The sequence below is a fragment of the Rhipicephalus microplus genome, chromosome X (genome assembly GCF_043290135.1).
Source record: "Rhipicephalus microplus isolate Deutch F79 chromosome X, USDA_Rmic, whole genome shotgun sequence".
Taxonomy (NCBI): Eukaryota; Metazoa; Arthropoda; class Arachnida; order Ixodida; family Ixodidae; genus Rhipicephalus; species Rhipicephalus microplus.
This window is the reverse complement of record NC_134710.1, coordinates 401,744,363-401,772,313: the sequence shown is the minus strand read 5'-3', so window position 1 is coordinate 401,772,313 and position 27,951 is coordinate 401,744,363.

The following is a 27,951-nucleotide window of genomic DNA, read 5'->3' as shown; positions in this document are numbered from 1 at the left end:
GGCTTTTCTTGGAATAGCTGGTTACTATCGTAAGTACATCCCTAGATATTCCGACATTGCCAGCACTCTTACTGACGCGTTGCGCAAGACCGAGCCCCAAATGGTCGACTGGGAGGAGGAGAAAGAAAAGGCTTTCCGCGTTTTGAAAGTGGCCTTGTCGAGCCAACCTTTGCTTAGTTCACCGGACTACTCGAGGCTTTTCATAGTCCAATGCGACGCTAGTGATAGAGGCATGGGGGCAGTTCTTAGTCGAAGAAATCAGGGGGATGAAGAGCATCCCGTCCTCTATGTTAGCCGGAAACTCACCCTTCGCGAGCAGGTTTACAGCGCTAGCGAAAAGGAATGTGCGTGCTTGGTTTGGGCAGTCCAGAAACTGGCTTGTTATATTGCCGGAAGCAAGTTCATTGTGGAATTGGGCCATTGTCCTCTCACCTGGCTACAGACCATGTCCTCTAAGAACGGCCGCCTGCTGCGTTGGAGCCTCGTTTTGCAACAATATACGTTTGAAATACGCTACAAAAAGGGTGTACTTCATGGCAACGCTGATGGCTTAAGTAGATGCCCCTGACGCGAGAGGATGTCTCGAGAACTCTGGCATTTTTTTTCCTGACCTAGACAAGGGCTAGTGATTGTTTTTTTTTACTCTTTTAGGTGTACTTGTTTGAAAACGTTGAAGACACGGCTATCCAGGGTTTCGGGTTCGGTGTGCTTCCAGTGTTGTTGTTTTGTGTCACCTTAACGTATGAGTAACATTTTGAATAAATTGTGTATTTCCTTTAATATCAGTTAAAGGGGAAAATTGCCTGGTGGAGTTTGGCGGAATTGTCCGGCGCTCACTGGCTGAGTAGTTGTGTTTTCATGTGCGTATGTGATGTCTGTTGAGCCCACAATGAAGCAGGTGGTGCCCTCTACTTCATCAAAGACGGTCGTCACCAAACCGACTGCCGGCGCTGATCTCTCCGGACAGTGGCTGCAAACCTCAGCACATCGAGATCTTTACCCCCCCCCCGTGCGAGAGACTGTTACGACCGGCCCTAGGGAACCAAGCAAGAGGAGTTTGGGGGAGAACCGCTTCTTGACCGACTGTGTCGTCCACCCCCACCTCCCCATTCAGGCTCCTCCTCTTGCCGGGAGAACTCCGGAATCTGCTGTGTGTTCGTGACCATGTTTGGCATTTTTAGGGCGCCTTGACCATATATGGACATCGTGTTAGGTTGTGCCACTCCATGTGTTGCGAGAGGTGTTTCCCCCTCCCTCGTGGCCGAGGTGCCGGGGACACCGTATTGGCTGACGATGCGGACAGTGCGCCCAGTGTCGGCAACGCGGCGCTATAAAATGCCGAAGACGTTTTGTATCTCTCTCTCTTCTCTCTTTGGATCAGTTAATCACTTCTCCACATGTAAATAAATCTCTGTTGTTTGTTCGGGCGCTTCTTTCTCGCTGAATTGTTGGACGATGGATCCAGCGACGGGGCCAGCTACCGAAAACGAGACCGGCAGAACCCGGAGTCCCAACACTCTATATATTCGAACTGTTGGTTCTTCCGATTTATCACATAGCATGGGTCATGATAACCAAACAGAAAGGACAATGGTGTTGACTTGTGGATCCAAGAATTGCCCCACAATCCCTTCTACTGCTCTCTAGAATTGAGAGAGACACGGATAATGCTAATGGCAGGTGATATTCACAAATGTCCATCCAAGAGCATTGTTTTTTTTTAATTGACACGTCACCAAGTCTATACACATGTGTGGAGATACGATATTTTCCGTCACCTTTGAATAATCTGGTATTATGCTCATGCGCTTATAAATTTGCCAAACAGGGAAGCGCTGAACTGGATGCATTGGTATTTGTATGCACTAATGAAAATACTCGGCAAATGCATACGTGCATTGGTGAGATTGAGCATGTATGTGGAAATGTTTCCACAAATATAACTCAGTTTGCCTTGTGGTGCAGTGATTATGGTGCTTGACTAGTGATCTGAAGTTTCTGTCTGAAATTGCAGATTATTATTATTATTATTATTATTATTATTATTATTATTATTATTATTATTATTATTATTATTATTATTATTATTATTATTATTATTATTATAGGCACGATATCGAGCGGCTTTGGCAAAGTTCCGCCCATACCTTTATGGCCGTTCTTTCGAAATTGTCACGGACCACCATGCTCTATGTTGAATATCGTAGCTCAAAGATCCGTCGGGATGCCTTGGTCATTGGGCACTTCGCCTACAGGAATAATACATTCGTATTGTATACCGATCCGGCCGCAAGCCCTCCGACGCTTATGCGCTACCCCGCTCGCCACTACCTGCTGACCCAACGTCCTCGTCACCTTCTTCAGCTGTCATCACATTAAGTGACTTCGCAGACGTGGCATCGGAGCAACGCTTAGATGCCTGGATTTGTGAACTCCTCGACTTTGTGACTGATCTGTTAGTTCCTCCGGCATCAAGAACTATCCACCGTGAAGCCACACGTTTCGCTCTTCGAGACGACCTCCTCTATTGGCAGAATCACGCGTCTGAAAATCGGAAGCGGCTGTTAGTGATACCCAACCACATGCGCTCGGAAATCTGTACTGCTTTCCACAACGACCCGTAAAGCGCTCACGCCGGCGCTCTCAAAATGTGCAACTGTCTTCGTGAGCAGTACTACTGTACACATTTCCTTGCAAGTATTCGTATACGTGCTTGTACTGCATGCCAGTGACGTAAAGCTCCACTTCGACGCCCGGCTGGTTTCAGTCTCTGCCTTGTCCAGCGCGTCCATTTGACCACGTTGGTATCGACTTATACGGACCCCTTCTCTCTTCGTCTTCTGAAAATAGATGGATAAGTGTCAGCTTGGATGATTTCACGCGTTGCGCGGAGGCTGCAGCACTACCCGCAGCGACCGCAGGAGAAGTTGTGCTTTTCATCTCGCACAACTTTATTCTTCGCCACGATTCTCCCCGTGAACTTTTGATCGACAAGGGGAGTGTTTTCCTGTCTGACGCCATTCAAACTTTTCTCACTCAGTAGAACATGGTTCATCGCATGATCACAGCATATCACCCGCAGACTAATGGCCTCACAGAACTATTTATTCGCACTCTCGGTGATATGTTGACAATGTACACCACTTCAAACCAGACGAATATGGACACTGTCCTTTCATTTGTCACATATGCGTATAACACCGCTACGCAAGTGACCACAGGGTTTCCCCCTTTCTTTCTATGGTATGGAGGCGAACCATCGTGCACTCTGGACACCATCTTCCCCTACACGCCTGACTCATCTGAGTACACCGCAATTTCTTATGTTGTCAGGTACTAGTGCAAACAATTAGCCCTTTAACTGACAACCGAGGACCAAGGCCACCAGAAGCTACGGTACGACACCGGCCGACCTCCTCTATACTTTTACGGCTGGTACCCTCGTTTGGCTATGGATTCTACCGAGTACTCCTGGCTTTTCGTCGAAATTACTGGCCCGATACCACAAGCCGTACCGTTTTCTCGCCAGCAAGGGACCAGTCAATTATGAAATTGGGCCTTTCACACCGTCTGATAACTTACGTCATCGTGGTAGAGAAATTGTACATGTTAGTCGCCTGAAGCCGTATTATGACCCCGCTATAGCGACTACGCCTTAAGTTGGTAGGATGGTTAGGCTCCCAACCGGAGGCCAATGTATAGAACAATGCGAGACGACGACAAAGCAGCAAGGCATGCCTAAGCGTTGGTGATATACACGCGCGACCCGAGCTTGCGCTTGCTTGGATTTCGGACTGCTGACGTTCCTCGGCCTTCCAGTTTGTCTGTACTTAAATAAGTCACGTGACATAATAATAATAATAATAATAATAATAATAATAATAATAATAATAATAATAATAATAATACTAATAATAATAATAATAATAATAATAATAATAATAATAATAATAATATATTTATTATTATTAATATTATTATTATCATTATTATTACTATTATTATTATTATTATTATTATTACTGCTGTTGATGTTATTGTTGTTGTTATTATTATTATGAAAGATGAGATATCTATAAAAAGCTGCCTGAGAATCTGGCTAAATTTATATACCGCACTAGAGGACTCGAGCAGACACATACCAACGCAACGGCACCTCGTAGCTAAAAACTTGGAGGGCACTTGAGCTTCGCTTTTAATAGTAGAATGCAATAGCCTAATTTGCGTCCCTGCACATCGCCTTCTCAATCGCTGGTCTGCTTCTGTTCCGGGAGCATCCCTCAATCGGGCCTAAGGAAACGAAAGAAGGTGCACGTAACATAGGCATTGGCAAGGTATACTCTAGAATGCTTAGTGCAAGTACGGTTGTGAAGTGTCCACTGCGCCATAACACTTCCTTTTGCGAATCATGGTAGGGCCCAGCACACGTCCATAAGGCAATACGCGAACCTACGCAGTCGCTGACTTTGTTGATGCTTTGTAGTTGATGGTGATTCAACGCATGAGTCCTTGGTGATGGGTGGACCTTATAAATACACGCTTGTTGCCAAATTCACATGTTTTGGCGCTTGGTGCGCGTTCCTACGCTTTGCTACGCAAATAATACATCTGCTATAGGGGGCTCCTTCCTCTACATTATATTCATGTAGTGTTTTTTCAGTAGTTTTAAGCACTATGGTTGTATTGTACAGCACTTGCTTGCCACGCAGTTGGCCTGAGTTGTGTTTCTCACTTCGAAACGAAAATTTTCATCATGTATGTTAATTGCAACTTTTTCAGTTTTTCGATCCGGGACAAGAGTTTTTGCTAATAACACACAACAGTGACACCGACACCAACGCCCACACTAAAATTTCTACGCAACGAGCTCTTCTCTCGCGTTAATAGTTCACGTGTACTATTCCCCGTGGACCTTTGTGGTATTCCTTCGAGCGCCATTTGAGCAATCAGTGCCGTTGTCAAGGCTCTCGCAACGGGTTACAAATAAAGATTTTTCTAATGTTCTGTGAAACTCATGCTTAACCACAAACTGTTCACCAACCAATTCTTTGGTGAGCATTTAACCAACCAATTGTTATTTCGTCCACCAGCGTCCTTCCGTCAGCATGAGAGCCACATGCTGGACCTGATGGCTTTCTCGGTCATATACGCCGATCACGTTGCATCATCCTTTATCTCTTTGACGCCTGCTTTTTACGGCGTCCGTCGCGGCCACTTTCTTCCAGCCTCGCTTTATACCCGCCTCTCGCCCTTCCTCGCTGTCTTTCTTTCGCACCATTTCTTTCAACCTTTCCCCGGGACGTGCATGGATGTGTCTGATTCCTTGTGATTTGCTCCACTCGAACGACGCAGGTTTTACTATTCGGCCGCACGGTTACAGCGTAGCGTGTATGCTATATAATCTCTATACAACAGTTGCAGTGCTCGAAGAAACCTTTACAGCCGACAATGGTTGGGGCAGTTTGCGTTTGCGGCCATCCCTATGGTTCGTTATCTGTCCCTCTTGGCCTCCAGCTCCTGTCCACCGCCTCTCCTTTCTCGACATTTATTTGTTTTTCCGGCGCCCTGACTGGCCGCTGCTGTAGAGCTCCACTCTGACCGAAATTGCGCAGCTCCTTTTAGGGGCGAAGCTTCTTAAAGCCTGGGTCTGTCCATCCTCCGTTGTTTTCGTATGTATAGCCACCAGAATGAGAGATGGGAGCCGGCGATACTTGGAGTGTTCACCAGATGGACCCACGAACGGACGCATGAATGGATGGACAGACAGACTAGCAGACAGATGGGCAGATGGATGGACGCGCGGAGCGGGTATGTGCCACAGGGGATGCGACCGTCGCATCCTCGCATGATGCGAGATGGCGGTACTTGGAGTGTTCACTAGATGAACGCACGAACGGACAGACAGATGGACGTACACGTGGACGTATGGACGGATTGATGCACGGCCAGACAGACGAACGCACGGATGGACGCAAAGACAGACAGACGAACGCATGGACGGACGCACGGATGGTCGGGCGGCCGGACGGATGGAGCACAGACGGGCTGATGGACGCTTCGCCCAATTCACCATCATTCAGGACTCCGTGGATATGCTGTGATTTTTTATAATCCCGCAGCATGTCGCCATGTGATTTACGCTATAACGCGACTTGGTGAGACAGGTTGGTTCATGATTTGGAGGCAAACAGCCGCTGTAGTAGTGACGTGATATAAGGAGGCACAAGAGAAACACTCATGGCGCTGAATTACCAACCGTCGACAATGTTACGAGTGAAGGAGCCTCATTTTGTTGTTTCGCAGGAAGTGTGTCGGTCAGTGGTGTACTTGCTGCGCAAGAAGAACATGTTCCCGCGTTGCGTTACATCTTGTAGTTAGGTTTTCTTCCTCATAAACTACGGCATCGTGCGCAAAAGTTGTGATAATTTTACTGGCCAACCATGAGTGTCGACTCACTTATATAACTCTAGTTTCTGCGATTTGGTCATCGCCAACAGTATTGTGTTTACGTGGTTTTGCGAATAGTGTGCAGCAAACAGCCTGACGCAACGCAGCCCTTAGATGCACTACATATGTTTCGTGCCTTCACTTGAGAGTAACTCGCCCTCGTCAGCTGGTACTGATCTTAAGTCACCGTGCTTTCTCGTTTGCACTTGTGCACGGAGGAACTATAAGTAGATATAGTGGTGCACGTTTCTAGCCATGCTGCCATCCTCTCTCAGGGGCCCCTTCCCCGGTGAATGTTTAATTAATCTCGACCTTTCTAGAGCCATGTGTGTCAGATATGGCTGACGCATTATCATTCTATAGAGAGTCTCACGCAGTAAAAGAAACACTTCGCCTCTCTGGCAAACGAAAGTGTTGAAGGGAGCATTCAGCGACAAAAAGTTAGGCAAGGTGGTTAATACTGACCGTAAAGAAGAAAAAGAAAAGGTTGGTGCGTAAACAGTGGAGTCCATGCCTGCATGTTCAACCTTTATTGCGATGACGGGAGATCAACTATGCACCTTCAACGCGACTGGCTGGTTATTCAGAGTTGAGTGCAAAGAAAAAATCAGAAAAGAAAACGTCGACACACCATTAGCCCTACGTCGTTAATCCCAAACGCTCACGCATGGCAGGAGACGAAATATTAAAAAAACAAGATTAGTTGCCCTTCGTACGCTAAGTGCATAGCGATCGCACCAGGTGATGACCCCTTGACCTTAGCTTCAACTGTGCTAAGCGCAGGCCTTTTTAAAGACGATAGTCTTTCTTGGGGACCTTCGACGCCAAAATATTCGTCTGTATGCCTGTCAGTATGTCTGTACACTTGTCTGTTTGTCCGCGCTAATGGCGTTTTAAATGGCACCGAACAATACGTCAAACGGCCAACCCCATTCGCAGCGCCAACCAATATTGCTCAAGTTTTAGCGTTCGTACAAGTTCGACTGTCAATTCAAAAGCAATTATTCTGCATATCTAAGGCACTAAACAACACGTCGATATTTTTTATGTGTGACTTTATGCTAACGAATTCACACGTAAGTAATTCTAAGGACCCTAGCGTTTATCACGCGGTGCTGACAGTGCAACGCGATGCTCAAAAAGGCAAATGTTTCCAACTCTTTGCTAAGACGACACGATGGTGACACCTGCCCGTCACTTTGCGTTCTACACCTTATCGCCTCCGAGACAGGCGCACATCTTTGTCTGTGGGCTGTTAAGTTTGGCCTGGAAATTCGTCTGGGCAGTCACCGTTGTGCGTAAGCTGGTCCACGGGGGAGGCTCTCAATCCCTTCGGCGCCCAGTCTGCCAGACGCTGTCGAAGATTTGAGTAATTACCCAGACAATGCGGCAGGCAAAGGCGAATTCCCGTCTTTCAAATGCGGACATTTTCGTCGTACCTTCAAGCAGCAGCGGTGCCTGATGACCTCGGTGATTCATCTGACGACGGCGAAGCTGTTGTGACTGGCGCCAGAGCTGACAGGAGAGCGGCGCTTCTTTTGATCCCCAGACCGGCCGACTGCCTATGCCCGCCAGGCATTGTCTCTGCTGGCCGGAGGATGAGACGTCGTGTCGCAGCGACGCCACGACGAAAGAGAACAACAGGGACAGTGTTTTCCTGAAAGAGACAGCGGCGGCCACCGCAGATCGCCCCGCTAATTGGGCGAGCTGTGCGGCGGACCCTTTGAAGTATGCTGCCAGGATCGTGGGAACTCTCGACTAGCAGCACACACACGACGAGGAAGAGCCCTGCTGGCGCCACCTTGCATGGCAGTGTTGACGACTATTATTGGACGTTCACGTGGACCGTGCATGCTCGACCCCCTCACCTATTGTGTGTGTGTGAATGGTGTTCCACTCAGAGAGGAGGAGCCCGACAGGGCATAAAACGACGCCGCAGAGTGCTGGACGTCACTCTGAACTATGTAACGTTCAACCACCACGCTCGCGGTTTGTGAAACCACTAACTTTTCCTTTCTGTAAATATGTGTAAATAGTGCCATAAACATGTTTTGTTCTCGTATCTTCCATCGACCTTCCTTCCGACCCTTAACAACTGGGGCAGCGGTGGGATGCCATCGAACGACCTTCCTTCCGAATCCTTACAACTGGTGGCAGCGGTGGGATGGACTTCACGACATGGTGCTGTGCTGTGGTGAGTGCTTGGTCTTTGCTTCGACTTTCCAGGCTTTAATTGTGTGAGTTTATTAGAAGCTGGATTGTGTGGGAGTTAGGGAGATCACCTATTTGTGTGTTAGAGGGATCCCCTACATTTGTGTGAGATGCAGGACCAAAGTACAACGGCAATCATGGAGGTGAAGACACTGCTAAAAGATGGTCTTTTGTACATTTGTGAAGACCTTGGTATTAAGATTAAGGAAGGAATTGGCAGGTCAGAAATTTTAGAGCTAATTTTAGAAAGCGCCAGTGAGGTGGATATTGGATACGCGTTAAAAGCTTTAAAAAGGTTGGAGGAACGAAAACAGAAAAAAGAAAGAGAGGAACGCGAAAGTGGGGCACGGGAAAGGGATAGAAAAGAGCGTGATCGAGCACGCGCCTTGGTGCTTGAACAATCGGAACAGAAAATCGAGGCAATGAGGCGGAAGGTTCGGCAATCTGCAAGTGTAGCGCACGAGAAGTGCGAGGTGCAGCCAAGAGCTTTAGAGAAGGCTAGCACGTGTGAACATAGCAGCAGATTCGAAGGCGAATCTAGTTTGAGTGCTGCGAATGATGCTGCGCTGAGTAGAGAGGCCGACGAAGGCCAGAGCGAGTGCGACGAGGTGCTGTGCCAGTTAACTGTTAGCGAAACAGCTAGGATAGCTGTAGAAAAGCTGGTACAGACCTCAACTGTGTTTGTCGCAACGGTGGATCTTGCAAATGAGGTAGAAGTCAAGAACACCGGAAAAAGCTCAGGAAAAGCAGCCAAAGTAGAGAGTGAGGGCAACAACGCGGTTGCAGATAGCTCCCAGGAACGCCAGCGAGATGGTTTAAAGAACTGCATTGTTCCTTTTTGTGTTAACCTGGCCACCAGGGCAGTGTGTGAACATAAATATGATTCGGTCGAAAATCATTTAGACTGCGTGGATGAGACAGCAGACAGGAGCAGTGAGAGTGTTAACGAGCTGGAGGTGTGATTGGGAAGCTCGGAAACGAGTCGCAAGAAGCGGCACAGACGCAAGCGACGTCGGAAAGCCGCGCGAAAAAAAAGGTACTACGCGGGTAAAAGAAGACGCAAAACCTTTTAGCGTAACAAGTAGGGCTAAGAGCTCCGCATCGGCGTTAAAGCAGTTTTGCATGCGTCCGGGCCACCGGATGAAAAGAAAAGGAACAGCAGGTTCTTCGCGAATAGAATCGCGTTGAGAGTGCCAGTCTTCCCATTGCTCTATTCAAGGAACGTTGCAGGGCGCGCGTGAGTACAGGATTAACACATGTGAGTCGGCCCGACATGACAACAGTGCTATAAAATCGAAGTGCCGAAGTGGTACTCAAGGCTGTGTATAAGCGCCCTTGAACTCTAAAGACGCCACCCAAAGCGAACTTCCTTGTAGTGGGAAAAGGGTCTGTCGCAGACGTCGCCGTAAAAGAGTGAAGCGTGCACGCGCCAGAAAGCAAAGGGATGACAGACGTAGCAATCAGCCAGGTGAAGGAAAGAATGGTAGATCAGCGGCCCGTTCAACGAAAGGTCCCTTGTGGCGTACAGTAAGACGCCAGCGGCGAAGCGGTGGGCCACAGCGAAGGTCCTCGCGACGGAATTCACGGAAGAGGTTTAAGGCTTTGAGCGGACAGGGGTATGGAAGGGGTCCTACAAGAAAAGCCACAGTGGCTAAACGCCGCACGGAAGTGAGCCCAAAGTGGACATCGCCACTCTTTCCCACGCGTTGCTCGAATCCCCTCCGCGGGGCTGACAGAAGCCTGCTGAAATCGCGAATGAGGCGTAACGCTGCCGTTCAGCTTGTGGCCCAGACGCGACGTTGCCTCGGGAGTTCTCGAAATCCGGCGAAACCGCGACCGCCACGTGTGCGATTGAAGTGAGGGCCGACTTTAAGCTGGAGAGTCGGACAGAAGAAAATGTTTTTTGAAGCATGTTTGTTCGCTTATTTTTTATTTCAATGTGGTTTTTCTGTGCCGTCTCCACAGCTTATTTGTTTAGTTGGTTTTTCACTCCAATATTTTTTGTAAACGTTTACGTTCAGACACGTGTTCAGTTAGGTTGAGTTACAGGGACGTGACCTTTGGTTAAGAGTGTGTTGGTATGCTAGCGCTCTTTAGATGAGAGTATGATGTCGTACTAGGGCGCACAGCAAAAACCTGGGCGTTCTTTAAAAACAGGGGCTCACATGAAGGTACATCCAACAAATGAGCGTGTAGTATGCGAGGTTTATTTCCTTCATTTTGTTGTTTTTGGGATTACTTAGGAATCATATGATCACTTGAGCTGAGAGCATTGCGTTCACCAAATTCTGAGGCTAGAAATACATTTTACTGATGTATAAAAACGCAGTTCGATCTGATGTGTGAGAGAGATTTGTTGGTGTCAGAGTGACATAAAAGTAGGTACTCTCGACTACGCCTTGTAAGTTTGTGACGAGAGAATAGAAAATGCGCCCAGATACCTTTTGTAGGTTCAGGCTGCATTTGTGTGGAGTTTAAGTAGTTGTCTTTAATGAAATTATTCATGAAGGTAAATGTGAGTTACAACTTAGTAGTGCGGATGGTGGGAGAAAGCCAGTATTGTAAAAATGGGACTACGGATATATGGGGCCAAATTCGATTTGCCTTTGTGTGCTTTTCTCGCACGGCAATTTGTTCTATTTTTGGTAGGCATCTCCACGTCCATGCTTGTTGTAACTATGGCGGCACAAAATTGTCTCAAAGTTTTAGCGTACAGGTTTGCATCTCCACGTCATTGATTGTTGTAACTTTGGCGGCACAAAGTTGTCTCAAAATTTTAGCGTACAGGTTTCTCTTTTGTTTGTCTTTCTTGAGAAGCCTGGAGAGTTTTAAGCGGGTCCAATGTGCTTGACTTCGGCATGGTATTGTGTTGTGTGGTTAGCCTTGCTGTTGCCGATCATTGTGAGCTGGTTTGGGAGTTGGTTTCGAGTTCGCAGCTGGAGGAAAAAAGCCAGGCCATCGTCTTCGTCACCAACCATTCTCTTCGTGCCCAGCGGTTGGGAGCGCTGGCCAGCCGAGATTTTTCGGGTGGCGGAGGAGCTGTTAAGTTTGGCCTGGAAATTCGTCTGGGCAGTCGCCGTTGTGCGTAAGCTGGTCCACGGAGGAGGCTCTCAATCTCTTCGGCGCCCAGTCTGCCAGACGCTGTCGAAGATTTGAGTAATTACCCAGACAATGCGGCAGGCAAAGGCGAATTCCCGTCTTTCAAATTCGGACATTTTCGTCGTACCTTCAAGCAGCAGCGGTGCCTGATGACCTCGGTGATTCATCTGACGACGGGGAAGCTGTTGTGACTGGCGCCAGAGCTGACAGGAGAGCGGCGCTCCTTTTGATCCCCAGACCGGCCAACTGCCTATGCCCGCCAGGCAGTGTCCCTGCTGGCCGGAGGATGAGACGTCATGTCGCCGCGACGCCACGACGAAAGAGGACAACCGGGACAGCGTTTTCCTGGAAGAGACCGTGGCGGCCACCGCAGATCGCCCCGCTAATTGGGTGAGCTGTGCGGCAGACCCTTTGAAGTATGCGGCCAGGATCGTGGGAACTCTCGACTAGCGGCACACACACGACGAGGAAGAGCCCTGCTGGCGCCACCTTGCAGGGCAGTGTTCACGACTATTATTAGACGTTCACGCGGACCGGGCATGCTCGTCCCCCTCACCTATTGTGTGTGTGTGATTGGTGTTCCACTCGGAGAGGAGGAGCCCGACAGGGCATAAAACGACGCCTCCCAGTGCTGGACGTCGCTCTGAACTATGTAACGTTCAACCACCACGCTCGTGGTTTGTGAAACCACTAATCCTTCTTTTCTGTAAATATGTGTAAATAGTGCCGTAAACCTTGTTCTGTTTCCGTATCCTCCAGCGACCTTCCTTCCGACCCTTAACAGGGCGCGCACATATTAATTCGTTTTCGAAGATAACTGCCAGATGGCGCTTGTGTCTAACGTGCCTCGATGCGCTCGTTCGCCTTCGCTTCTCGGATCGAGGCTCTGTAACGCAGCCCTTCCCGAATACTGTTCACCAATTTTCTCACGCAGAACATCAAATAAACACTTTGTTCACTCTCTCCACACGCAAGACTATCTTCTTTCGATAACATTGGCAGTGAAACATGCAGATACGGGGCCAATTTTATTTCCTTTCCTTTAACGCCTACATGTTTTTTCCCGAAAACCTGTAGAGTCCTAATTTTCTTAAACTGCGAGAACGGCTGATCTTTCGTTCAAGTTTGAACAGAAATTAACGACAGACTTAGATCCATAGGTGTCTTTAACTTCCAGGTATGGCAGTGTCATGTATTACGTTAAAGCACTGCTGCGCTAATATCCACAATCTAGTGTCTTGAAGGGCGGAATATAGCAGGCAGCTGATGTTGAACACCTCACCTTCACCCTTTTTTTCTCTTCTTTTTTCTCCCATTGTCTGGGCCTCGTAGGATAACTTCTTTAGCGCTGTTCTTGTTTCCGCTTCTACGACGCGCTCTTCTTCAGTACCGAATCGCTCGTACACTACCGCAGATACGACTTGGGAAAGATCATTAGGTCGTAAAACCCCGTAGCATAGTGTGTCTGCGTGCGCGGACAGGCCCCGAGTCTTTCCGAATGGCACTGGGGCTCGCGTTTAGATCCCGCTTCACTGATAAGAGACTCTGAACTGACGGCTGCCGCTCCTATCGATGGGGCTGTATGAGGGAGGAAAGTGCGAGCGAGGAAGAGACGAAGCGATCTTCGGGCCACGTGCTGAGAGCCCGAGCACTGGCTCTGGCGCTGAGCGGAGTATATGGCTGTTCCGGTAGGAGGATAGCGATCGCGCCGGCTTAATTTTCCGATGGCCGTACGCAGAAATAAAGAAGTAGGGGGTGGGGATAATGAAAGAAAAAAAGACAGGGAGGTTATAGCATAGAGGAGCAATACCGAACTATTGGGAGGCTACACCTCGAAATCTGCGCTGACTCGGCGACACAGCCTCGCCGCGGTGGTCTAGTGGCTAACTACTCGGCTGCTGACCCGCAAGTCGCGGGATCGAATCCAAGCTGCGGTGGCTGCATTTTCAATGGAGGTGAAAATGCTGTAGGCCCGCGTGCACAGATTTGGGTGCACGTTAAAGAACCCCAGGTGGTAGAAATTTTCGAAGCCCTCCACTACGGCGTCTCTCATAATCAAATGGTGGTTTTGGGACGTTAAACGCCACATATCAATAAATTTTTTGAAGGAATAAAGCACACAAAAGACACAAAGCTTTGACTTCTCGGTCACACAGGTGGAGCACGCTTTAGCTGGCTGTGCCGCAGATCATCCTGTTGATTTGTTTATTACTGTGCCATGAAATCTTAGCTGTAGAAGCATCTACTTAGAAGAATTTAAAGGTATGAGAGCGTCTTCGCCAAAAGCGCTCCAGCGTGGTTTCTAAGTCCGCAGGAAAATGTTGTTCAACCACGGTTGCTAGGCGGGATGTAGTGTGTACATCTTCAGTATGTGCGAACATGTTTCGCGTGTTGTCGACGAACTTTTCGGTTCCAAATCAAAACAACAACGAAACTGTGCCAACTTCTCCGTGTTATACAGCAAATATGGCACCGTAAACTTGAAAACGCTGCGCGAGCTTAGCTTCTCGCTCAAGTGCTGCACTTCTGCTCGAGTGCTTTTTCTTGTTTTACCTTCTCTGGTTCCGTCCTCTTTGTTACAGTGCCCGAACAAACTGTGCTCATTGCGCTGTATAGAGCGAAGCGTACGCGGACATTGCCGAGAGGGCAGCCGCGCCACACACACACACACACACACACACACGCACAAACGCACACACGCACACAAACACACACACACACACACACACACACACACACGCGCGCACACATTCTGCCGGCGTTCCTCTCTATTTTTTTATTTTTGACGCTGGTTCAAGTACGTAAGTCAATACGAAATCGCACGCAAGGATACTATACGGCCAGCGTTGGTCCCACGTTCTCGCGACCTGCAGGCACGCAGCCTACTTAGACGTCCGGAATTTGTGTCTCGCCGCAAATTAAATATAAAATATAGCAGTTCCTCCGGCAGCCCGCGCCGTTTGTTTAGAACGTGAAGTGTAATGCGGAACAAGAAAATGCCCCTGCCGGAGGGTCAGGAAGAGATGAAAGATAGAGAGGCATGGCGTTCCTCTGCGAGTGCACACGGTGTAGTACGACGTTTTCCCTTTTGCATTCTGATGTCGGGGGGGGGGGCATCTAAACTGGGTATCACGCTCCCGATTTTTTAGGGCTTCAGGTCGCCGGAAACGCCGCGCGCGGAGCGACGTCAGCGGCGAAGCATGAAGTCGAACGCCGGATTTCGTAACCGTGCTTTGGACACATCCACGTGGACGCCTTCAGCTGTTCCACGAGTGCGTGTACTTCGCACTCGTGCACTATTGAAGAAAGAAAACTAAAATATCAGCAATAATGCTATTATTCCCCGTCTTCGCGCAACATCGGAATGACGGAAGGGCAAGGTTCACACGTCCTAATCGCCCCGCACCGTCCACCGGGTACGCGTGCGTACACGGTGAGTGTATGAGCATTTACGGCTGGAGCAGGGTCGAGGATTTCAACTTCGGAGGATGTTTCTGAATACGATCAAGCAATGTTCGACGACGCTGTCTTTCATTATCTAAATTTTATTCTTTCGTTTTAAAGTAAATATTCAGTGCATAAAAGAATACTCACCGATCCGCATGCTAAGACAGTGCGTAGCGATTGCTTTTTATTCCTGTTCGAATCATCCAACTTTCCAGTGAAGGTCGCAGGCAACGATGCAGAGTCTGTAGGCTATATGGTACTTATGTGGTAGTCATGAGCGTCAGCAGAGGTGTGCGGAAGAAGTACTCAACCACCACCCCGAACTTCACCCGCGTCCCCATCTCCTCCACCATCACGATGGAATACAGTTCTGCGTCCCCACAGAAAAAACGCTGCCGACGTCCATCGTCGGAATATGCAGATTACAGTACTGTTTCACGGCTATACGACTGAATGAACACGAGCGTTATCAGAAGAGTCTAACAACAGCTGAAGGGAAAGAAGAAGGGGGGGATGGGAAATGAGCAACAACGCAAGATAGGAAAAGAAAGGAAGGGATCGAAAATATGGGGTGACTTTCATCTCATTAAGTATCATCATCCCCTTCAGAAGCCTCTTCTGCGTCCACTGCATGTGTAACATCTCTCCCCATGACCTCCAATTTGACCTGTCTTGCGCGAACTAATTCCATTTCATGCCAGAAAGTTTCTTGATTTTATCGCTACATCTAAACCTCTGCCGTCCTCGTTTGTTTTCAATTTCTTGATATTCATTCTGTCGCTCTCTGAGATGGTCATCTCTCCTTCGCATTCAATAAGGGGGAAAAAGTAGACCTGCCCAGGTCTACTTTTTTCCCCTTAATGCCCAAATCTACTTTTCCCCCCTTGATGCCAACTAAAATTTCGACTACCCCTTATGCCAACTAAAATTTCGGCTACCCCTTTCATCGCTTCTCGGCCTTTTGGCTAAGATCAAAAGTGTAGTCGGCTACCCCTTTTGTTCTCTAATCTACTCTGCTCGCTTCCAATCTCTTAAAGGCATACCTATTATTTATGACAGCTTATATGCCTACCATTCATTAATTTTCGCTCTTTATTTATAGCAAGGCGTAACCCACTCGCTTCGTCGTAAATCACAAAGGGAACTGCAGTAAAAAAAAAACTCGGAGTGACGTTGCGGTGTAGATGCGGAAAATAAACGTCACGGTCAAGGCAGATCACTTTTGTCTTCCGAGTGTGTACAAAGTGCTCCTGCTTCGATGCGGTACAACTAGCGCCCGTGACGCCATTGACGAGACAATTTTCCTTCGAACTTTGAACACGGAGTACCAGCCACGCACTAATAGAGCTCTGCGTTATAAACAATGGAGGAATATGTGAAGAGCGCACTGGTTCTTTGCGGTTCTTTCGTCGGGATGGAGCCACCGTAACGGTGCAAAACAGCCGTTTTCAGGTGTACCCGATTCCCACTGTCCTAAAGAGGCCTTTCATTAGCATGTATATAGCCTCTTCGGCTTTGCTCAGGCTAATCCGGCGGGCATGCGGCTCAATCGCGAAAGTGGGGTGTGTGCGCAGAGGAAATCCGGCCAAATAGACACACCGAGAAAACAGTTTCCGTTGACGAACGCTATGAATGAATCAAAGCGTCAGCTTTGCTGCACGAAGGAACAGTACTTACGAAAATTTCGCGAATACATGTAGGACTATTGACCCGAAGCAGTGGATGTATGTGAGAAATATATCGTGAACGGATAAGTATATAGTCGAGAAATAACCCATGATATGATATTGTTAATTTATATGGCTATACGTGCTAGGCTGCATAGACTATTGCTTGATGTTTTTTTTTGACACTATGTTTTTTGTTTGTACTTATGCTATTAGCCAAATGCCTGGAGTCTTTCTCTGTTAAAGAAGGCAATGCTCATGTTAATTACGAGCATAGCAGGAATAAATGAACCACATCTACAGTTATGATTCCACATAAACGGACAAGTATTTATTCATTCATTTATATAGAATTTATTAGTTACCTTCAATTCTGTACAGTGCAATAAATGGGAATACGAAATACACGTACACGAAACACATAAGAAAGAAGTAACTCCTACTACTGGTTATGATTATAAAACAATAGTTAGGATTAGTGTAGGATATAAAGACATAATATGAATTTCGCGCAGTTTTGATGTTCTGACGTCACTTGTTTCAGCTTATATATATAGTGTTTCTCGTTTGTGGACCCTTTTTACAAAGCAAAAGTTCCTCCATGCCGCTGATTAGAGCGCCATGCACGCGCTGAGCAGCACCATTTCACTTGCTGCTGGTTACAACATTGGTCGCGCGTTCATATTTAAGCAACAACGAAAAGCGGCAACATTGACAATTGCCCTCGACAAAAGATCAGAATACCATAATAGAAACGGCTGGTCACCGACAAGCTCTCGGTTGAACCAGCAGAAATTTATTGAAAAACTGCGAATACCACGGCGCCGTGTTTTTCGCGTACAACGCAGCCGCCGCCATCGACATCTATTACCCGTAACTTTGCTTCTCTTTCTCTCCTTCTCTCTCACGCCCACTGAGAGGCAGAGTGAGACAGAGGAAAATTCTTCTTCGGTAACTTCCCAGCAATCATGGTGTTAGGCATATTATGCTGGTCATGAAGAGCACTCCTACGTTCTGTGAATTAGACCACCTCGAGAAGCTAGAAACATCGTAGTCGGTTATTTGAATCTCTAGGAATGTCTGAAATTTGTGTTGACTTTCGGAGGAGCTTCAACACTAGTCAAGCAAGATGCGTCATCATCATAACCGCCGGCGCTTGAAGGCACGAAGTCCCTTGATGGCCGGGTCGTGCCGCTGGTTGACTTCGTAGCTCTGATCGAGCGAAGCTCAGTTACAAAAGCGGTGCCTCGTAATGCCAAACCCCCTTACCCCACATCACGTTTGCATGAGTACAGTCAATAGGGGTGTTGTGTGACCAATTCTGTCCTTCTCTTCCCAAATGTTAATGGCACCAACTTATTATATAAAATAAACAAAAGCTGCAGAGTAGTGGCAGAGAAAACGTTAGTCTTTACCTCTAGAGTTACGTAGCTCCGAGGAATTCCGCCGAATGCGTTCCTGTGTGGCAGAGTATATGAACCCAGAAACAGATTCATAATGAACTTGTTCATTGATTGATTGATATCTGGGGTTTAACGTCCCAAAACCACCACATGATTATGAGAGACGCGTAGTAGAGGGCTCCGGAAATTTCGACCACTTGCGGTTCTTTAACGTGCACACAAATCTGAGCACAGGGGCCTACAACATTTCCGCCCCCATCGGAAATGCAGCCGCCGCAGCCGGGATTCGATCCCGCAACATGCGGGTTAGCAGCCGAGTACCTTAGCCACTACACTACGGCGGCGGGGCCGTAATGAACTTGTGTGAATGCTCGCTAGAGCAGACGCGTTCAATGACAGGGCGAATGTGTAGTAAATTATCTTGGCTTTTCCATGCGTTTAGATGTTTTCTGTGCCGGTATTTTTTGCTACCCCCTCGTTCTTTCCTTCAAATTTCTAAATGAATTCGTAACGTTGTGCATTTTTGCTACGCCACATCAGCGCAGCTGATATAGTTCAATGGGTTGTACAGCAAGAAGCGTGCTGTTTGAATGTTCGCGCACTCTCGAATAAAAGTACACAGCGTTAAGCTAACATGAGCGAAATAAAAAAAAGAAAAGCAAATGAACCAATAAAAGGATCGCAATTTCAAGCTTACAAATGGGCCGTATACGAAGTTCACCGGCGTAGAGGAGTGCTCTTAATGCTAGGATCACACAACCCCGAACAGTCTTGCAGCACGCCGACGAGGACACCGGGGCCGAATGAATGTTCTCCAACAAAATACAGAGCGTATTACACCATTTCACCGTGTAGGGTGATGATAACCTTTTTCCCGACCGACACCGACGCTTGCAGCGGAAGAGCGCCGTTGTGCAGCCGAATTTGCAGAGCCTGGTGGGCGAGAGAGCACCGTCGTACGAACGACAGCCGCCCCCGTAACTCGACTCGTCGCCATCTGTGCCGCGTGCGCGGCAACACGCGTTGCTGCCACGCCCGTTTTGTCCAAATCACCGCCTCCACGCCCCCTCCCCGACACCACCACCACCACCGCAGGCAGCCTCCTAGTAAAAAGCGAGACCCCACAACATCCAACCGAGCGAGAAAAGCACCGGCACTTCGCTACACGCGCTGCTTTTCGCGGCGCAGTTGCGGACAGCCTCCTCGAAGTGTATTCCTTACGCATTGACGTACAAGTCTGGGTGTTGTCGTTAGTAAGACGAGGGCCGAAGCCTTTGAAGATATGCAGGAGAGACTAAGCGCAGGCGAATTTGAGAGAATTAGAAGACTCATTTTGCGACGTGTATATATTGTAAGGCAACGTTTCGGCTGCAAGACAATTCTTTTTTACTTGCCGAGCCTCTGCCCCACAACACATGTCAGGCTGATGATGATGAGTATGTACATATGATAAAATGACGCGCATGAATGATGCTCACACTTATTTCCCCCCCCCCCCCACGCTTGAGCGGCCAGCCCGGACGCGTCTTAGACGGAAATGGAACGTCGAACGAATGGCTTCAGACGCGACGCGATACGTGGACAATCTCCGAACCACGACAGCGACGATCCGAAGAAAGGTCGCTGGGAGTGACACGGTAGTTCACTGGTGACGTTTGTTCATTGATTGTATAGGGTCCAATGAAGCGTGACTGAAATTTATCGCACAATCCTGGAGTACGAATGGGCGTCCAAAGCAACACTTCATCCCCTGGACTGAAGGAGACGTCGCGATGAGAGCTGTCGTAGCGCTGCTTGCGATCTTGCTGATTGGCTTCTGTATTAAGGCGAGCCCGTTGCCGACATTCCTCGAGCCTTGTGATTAACTGCTCTGATACGGTTGCCGAGGAGTCAGTTGGAACATTTAGGAAAGAGACGTCGATAGTGAACGTCGGTGAACGGCCGTACACGAGGTAGAAAGGCGAGTAGCCAGTAGTTCTTTCAACAGCGGTGTTATGGGCAAACGTCACAAAAAGCAAAATCGTATCACAGTTGTCGTGGTTTGGTGCGATGTACATCGATGGCATGTCTGTTAGTGTCCGATGAAATCTCTCTGTCAGCCCATTAGTTTGGGGTTGGTAGGCTGACGTCGTCTTATGTACTGTACCACAGGTTGTGAGCAGGGTTTCGATTATGGTGGACAGGAACGTTTTGCCGCTATCACTCAGGAGGACGCGAGGTGCACCATGGCGCAATACAATGGCGTTGAGAAAGAAGTCTGCGACGTCTGAAGCAGAACTTGTGCGAAGTGCAGCAGTCTCTGCGTACCGTGTCCGATGATCGACAGCAGTGACAATCCAACGATTACCTGCTGGTGTGATGGGGAGAGGTCCCAGTCGGTCTATGCCAACGATGGCGAAAGGAGTCTCGGGACACGGGATGGGTTGCAGAAGGCCGGCAGGAGATGAAGTTTGCCGCTTCCGCCGTTGACACAGATGGCAAGATGCAACGTATTTCGCCACAAAGTTAGAGATGCCAGGCCAGAAGAAACGTTTCCTGATGCGGCTTTGTGTTTTGTGAAATCCCAAGTGGCCTGCACCTGGGTCGTTGTGAAAGGCTTCAAGGACTTGGTGACGTAGAGAACGCGGAAGTACCGGAACCCAGCGGTGTCCATCAGTAGTGTAAACGTAACGATGGAGCACATTGTTATCGAGCTTGAATTGCCGTAGTTGTCGGCGCAATCTAGCATTAGAAGTAGATGATATACCATTTAGGCGTTGAATAATGATTTGCAATATGGATCATCACGCTGGCGTGTGGCAAACTCAGTGTAGTGATTTGAAGCCGGCGTGTCGATAACCGTAAGTTGTGATAATGTGAGGGGTGACGCAGAGTTTTGCCCACCAGACGAGCAATCACCTGACGTATTCGATGATGACAGTGGAAGGGGACAGCGAGAGAGAGCATCTGCATCTTGGTGTTTTTTGCCAGACTTATAGTTGACGTCAAAATCGTACTCTTGTAGGCGGAGCACCCAACGACCTAGGCGACCAGACAAGTTTTTCAGTGACGATAGCCAGCACAAGGCGTGATGGTCTGTAATGACTGTGAAGTGGCATCCGTAAAGATATGGTCGAAATTTTTGTACTGCCCAAACGACAGCAAGGCACTCCTGCTCAGTTATGGAGTAGTTCTGTTCAGCAGCCGTAAGAGCACGACTAGCATACGCAATAACTCTTTCCCGTGAAGTGGCATCCCGCTGTAGAAGAACTGCACCAATGCCATGGCCAGTCGCGTTGGTGTGGAGACATGTAGGTGCGTTCTCGTCGAAATGGCACAAAACAGGGTCGGATGTTAAAGCATGCTTTAGGGCTTGACAGGCACACTTGCAGTCGTCGTTCCAAGCGAAAGTTGATCCGGATGTCAGCAGCTTATGCAGGGGCGACGCGATGGTAGCAAACTGGCTGATGAAGCGGCGGAAGTAGGATGCCAGGCCCAGAAAACTTCGTAGGTGTTTCTGATTTTCTGGCCGAGGGAAGCGTATCATGGCAGCAAGCTTGTCAGGATCCGGGAGAACGCCATCTTTGCTGACAAGGTGGCCCAACACCTTGATGCTCTTGTTGGCGAAATGGCATTTCTTTGTGTTTAGCTGAAGTCCAGCATTAGAAATACACGTCAAAACTTCCTCTAAACGATCAAGATGCTGACGAGAAGAAGTGGAGAAAATGACCATGTCATCCAGATAACAAAGACATGTTTTCCATTTTAGGCCGCGTAGAACTGTGTCAATCATGCGTTCAAACGTGGCAGGAGCATTACATAAACCGAATGGCATCACATTGAATTCATAAAGCCCGTCTGGTGTTGCAAATGCAGTTTTTTTTGTCCGCTTCGTGCATAGGTATTTGCCAATAACCAGACCGTAAATCCAGGCTGGAGAAGAATTCAGCGCCTTGCAGACTGTCAAGTGCGTCGTCGACTCGTGGGATCGGGTACACGTCTTTTCGCGTGATCTTATTAAGTGCTCGATAATCGACGCAGAATCGCACCGAACCGTCCTTGTTTCGGACTAGCACTACAGGGGATGACCACGAGCTGGACGAAGGCCGGATAACATCTCGTTTGAGCATATCAGCAACGTTGTTCTCGATGATTTTCCGCTCTGCGGATGACACTCGATATGGCCGGCGGTGTACCATTGTATTGCCTTCCGTTTCAATTCGTTGTACGGCGACGGAAGTGCGACCCAAAAGCTTGGAATTTACATCAAATAAAGCACTGTGTTTTTGAAGGATACCCAAAAGTTCTTGCTTTTGCGCTGACGTGAGATCGGGATTTATTGTGGCTGTTAAAGCAGCCGTCGTAGCATCGTCATCAGTACTCGTAGAGAAAGATGGTGCGTCTGCGTGAAGGGGCACCAGAGAAAGTGGTTCGGTGTCTGTGAAGCAAACCACACTGGTGCCCTGGGGCAGTGCAACAGGCAAAGAGGTAGGGTTAACTGCCGTAACTAATGCTCTGCCATCATGAAAGTGCACCAGGCTAGGAGCGATGGTAAGCCCACCAGAGATGTAGCGTCCACACGGTGCTAGGAACACATCACCAGTACTGATCCTATCTGATGTCAGGGTCAGAATATGCTCATTGCCTGGAGGAATAAAACAGTCATCAGCGGTGACGAAGCGCTGGCTATGAGCATCTTTATCGGACGAAGGCGCAGTTTCTGACATACGAATGATCCTCTGACGGCAAGATATCACGGCTGAAGCTGAGGAGAGAAAGTCCCACCCTAAAATGAGCGCATTAGTACACGATGACAGAACGAGGAACTGTATATGATGAACGATGCCCTCAATAAAAACTCGTGCTGTGCAAACACCAGAAGGCTGAACGAAAACCGCATTAGCACAGCGAAGGGGAGGACCATCATACGGTGTCTTCACTTTGCGCAAACGGGAACACAAGTCCACACTAATAACTGAGAGGGATGCACCTGTGTCCACCAGGACTTCAGTCCATATACCCTCAACACACACTGAAAGTACATTTGGAGAGCGTTCCGGAGGAGTTTGATGCAGTCCGCCAAATGCAGCTTTCCCTCCTGAAGCAGCACTGTTTAGTTTTCCGGGCGGTGACCAGACGCCGTGGTAGCCGGACGAAGTGGTGACAAGGAACGGCGCATAGGTGACGGGGAACGACGGCGTGAGGAGCGGAATGTACTGGCTGCGTCGAAGTGCTGTGGAGATGGTGAGCGGCGTTGGTACAATTGATATGGGTGGCGATGTTGTAGAGCAGTGGCAAACTCATCCCTCTCGAAGTGACCATAGCCCCGCCTTTCGTCTTGTTGACGTTGACGACAGAACCGTGAGATGTGGCCACGTATTCCGCAATAATAGCAAATTGGTCGAGTTGGACGCCAGGCATGGAAAGAAGGAGGCGGTGCCCTTGGGGCAAAGACATTCAGTGAGGGCTGCGTAGTGCACACATGCAGCGGTGATTGCTGAGAACTTGACGCTGCAACTACCTGAGCGTATGTCGGCTTTGGAGTGGTATGCGAGCTCAGGGCTTGCTCACACGTCATGGATGCCAGCTCCTCCCTGACGATGTTGCGGAGGCTGCCTGCAGGAGGCGTTATGCGGAGCTCATAAGACGACGAGGTGGCCTGGAGTTGCAGCTCCTCGCGGATCATGGACCGTATCAACGACCGGAGCTCATTGTCTTGCGTTGGCCTGAGATCTCCTGTGTTAGGCTGTAAACGTATAAGTTGAAGGTCATCGAGTCGATGACACGTACTGATGATATCCGCGACCGTGGTGGGGTTCTTAGCCGCTAAAGCGTTAAATGCGACGGTGCCTATGCCCTTGAGCAGGTGGCGAACGCGGTCATGTTCCACCATCGAGCTGTCGATGCGACAGCATAGAACGAGGACATCCTCAATGTAAGAGGTATAAGACTCGCTAGAGTGCTGAACATGTTCAGCAAGCTTCCGTTTGGCTATGTCTGCACGGACAGAAGGGTGGGTAAATATCTGACGGAGCTGCTGCTTAAAGGTAGGCCAGGCCGGGATATCCAGTTGATGGTTGAGAAACCATGTTTTAGCGACCCCCGTAAGATAGAACGGTACGCGGGACAGCTTCACAGAATCATGCCAATAGTTAAGTGCCCTCACACGGTCGTACTCATCCAACAAGTCATCAACGTCTTCACCGCGAAGGCCGGCGAACATCGGGGGGTCTTTTTGAGGGGCGGTGACAGTCCATGAAGGCATGCCCAGGGGTGTAGGCGGGGTGGATGGAGCCGTGTTGTTGTGCTCGTCTTGTGACATGGCCGTGGGCTGACTGCGCAGAGGGCGATCCAACCGGAGCTCAAGGGATGGTTGGTAGTCGAAGATAACGAAAAAGCGCTGCAGAGAGAGGACCAGGGGACCGGAAAGCACTCTCCACCACTTGCAAGGCAACGTTTTGGCTGCAAGACACTTCTTTTTGCTTGCCGAGCCTCTGCCCCACAACACATGTCAGGCTGATGATGATGAGTATGTACATATGATGAAATGACGCGCATGCATAATGCTCACAATATGTATAGCTGCCACTCTTGATTGCGTAGCCTCTCTTCTTGTATAATTGGCTATCACGCATTCAACCCACACTGCCTTTGACTGAGGCCATGATGTGGCCCGTTGCATTTTTGGCTTGCCGGCCGAGAACTGTTACGTTATGTGCGTACCTGGCTCGCGCGTACTACCCACTCCATGAATGTCTTTTTTGTTTTTCCTCCATTGGTTTACGAATCACCCTACGACACAGAGATTACAACCAAGCTTAGGGTTATTTACAAGGACTTATTTATTATCATTTTATTAAAGCTCACATGCATTCAAATCTCATGCGTCAGGCATGGTGAAACTGTTTGTTGTACTTGTTCTACAGCTGTTCCCGGAGCGTGAAAACTGGAGGAAGAAAAGTCAGAACGCTCGTTCATGAGTAAGCAAAATGCGAAAGAAGAGGGTGGTACGCTCATGCAGCTTCAAAATTCTACGCGCATTCTCGATACGCGTCGAGAAAAAGAACGGCGAACGCCCCCTTTCCCAAAACGTGCTTTCGTCTTCCTCTACGCTGCACCGTACTCGCGCACGCGAAGCACCGCTCTCAACAGATAAAAAATGGTACCTGTAATCACTCCCAGCAACAACGCACCAACCGACACAATCATTCGAAAGCTCTCTGTTGGTTTGGAGGGGTGAGGGACGAGGTATACAAGGAGTCGTCGAAGAAGAAGCCTCGAAGAAAGAGAAGCTTAGTCGTAGAAGCTGAAACGCGAACAAACGGGAAATAAAAAAAAACGTGAGCGGAATGGGGAGAAACAACAGGGAGCCTGGCCATGAAAGGAAAGAAAGAAATTAGGTGAGAGGGAAACCACGCTCTCGGAACCAAAGCGAGGCGCGGTGAACCGGGGGCATGATCTTCTTCGCAAGTGCAAATCGAAGCCTCCAGACTCGCCAATCGATCCCCATAGCTGATGAGCCAGCCGGACAGCGACACAGAAACCTTTAATTTTATTCTTTCTTGGTTTCTACATGCATTTTTCACCCACCCTCTTTCTTCGCGTCAGTGCAGCCGTTAGCGCTGCACTGGTCGAACGCCGATGACAACTCCCGAAGTGCACCTTAAATGGCTAATACGGCATGCTGTCTTTTTAGTACTCCCACTCACTGGATTTCATGCTGACCGGTTGTGCCTCCGCGATCTCCGACGACAGCGCAGCTCTGGCCGACTGGCTCGCCTTACGCCGTCTTTTGACACCGACAAGAGCTCTGGCCGAGTGGTGCCCCGTCCTCGGACGCCTGCGACCATGTCCACCTTTCCTTTCGTCTCCTTACTTCCGCATGTGCCTGTCCCTGCGCCTCACTCTCTCCCATCCCTCCCTCCATCTCTATACTTTTTAATTCTACCCTTTTAATTCCTCCTTATTCACATCACGCGTGAGCTACTGTTGAGGTGTCCTCCGCCTGAGAGGCAGTTACGGGGCTCACTTTTATCTTGTTTTAATTTAAATTCATGCGCCCTGTCTTTTTAGCAAGACGCACAGAAAAACTTGCGTGCGTCTCGCTAAACGATAAAGTCGCGTTCGGACCGGCTTTCTAGATTTGAACTTTGTGTTTCAAGATGGCCGTGAGTGCGAATACAGGAGAAAGAGCAAAACTGTCGACCGGTGTCGTGTGCGTTCACTTCTAGTTTGACACGCAAAAAAAATTACGTACCAGACGCTGGGAAAAAAATTAAGAATAAAAACAAACATAAAAATAACAAAAGAAAAACATTCTTCATAGTTTGCATCAACAATTCATCAAGAGGATTTACTGGTAGAAAGCATTTGATGGTGCTGTTGGCTTGTCCCAGTTTTTCTACAGAGCTGGCTATGGTTCCTAAAGAATTATTATTATTATTATTATATTATTATTATTATTATTATTATTATTATTATTATTATTATTATTATTATTATTATTATTATTATTATTATTATTACGGGTGTTCAGAAAATACAACGCAACATCTCTCCGTAAGTCGCAGAGAAAATTTTGGGGAAAATGCTGAAAAACCCCACCTGAAGTCATTGTTCGACTAATGATCGACACATTGCTTGATAAACCACGCAGTATATTGCCTCTAAATGACGATATACTGGTGGACGAAGACAACCTGACGTACGAGTGAGGAATATTGTTATCCTTTTATCCTATCTGCATGTAATCACGGTGAAAGGTTTCTACCGGAGGCACTGGTTTCTACTATAGCGAGCTGTGTTCTACTGTGTTGTTGTAACCGACTCGGGAGGCTAATAACAATTCACTTAAACATGCTTAATATTACTGTGACCGCGGAAACTCACCAACCACTGGTTCTCGATCATCATTACGCGTCTTGAACTGTAAATTTGCTTCTAGCTTGCTCGTTGGCCATCGAAGCATAGTCCTGAAAGCATATATATATATATATATATATATATATATATATATATATATATATATATCACTGCAAGCCCGCTGTTGGTGGGGCAAAGCCTGCTTAGGCTATTTGTTTTGTTTTACAGATAGCTAACCGAGAAATACCTGATGGAAAAGTGCGCGGGAGTTATTAGATGCGAAACAGCTTTTGCTCAGGGCTGTGTCCGTCTCTCGACGACCGTCCGCTCTCACACTGCGCATGCGCCAATGCTCCCCCTCTCCTCGCATTAGTGCGAGGAGGTGAGGTGGATGAGGTGGCAGAAATGAGGCGTAGGTGGCCTCCACTTCGTTTCTCCTCTCCCGTTTATCTTTTAGCCACAGCTGTGCGCTCGTATAAAATGCTGCACTCGCTCACTGCATTTCACTCTCCTAGCAGCGCTGGGTGTTCGCTCTGCGGCACAGACACAGTAACACACACAAATGGGAGTGCGGGTAACATGAACGGCACACAACATGTACACAACTCCACACACAAGTGAAACATACACGGAAGCATACAAATGGAAATAAAAGTGAACCCCTGCGCTGCTTCACATGCCCACTTGGTTTTTTTCTTTGGGAGATCGTGTATTTTTTACTTGTTTCATTTCTTTATTTTTTAGTTATTATATTGTAAGCCCATGCAGGCTGTTATATGGTCGGATTAGCATATACAATGGAGTCAAATCTGTCAATATAGAATAGAAAACATCAT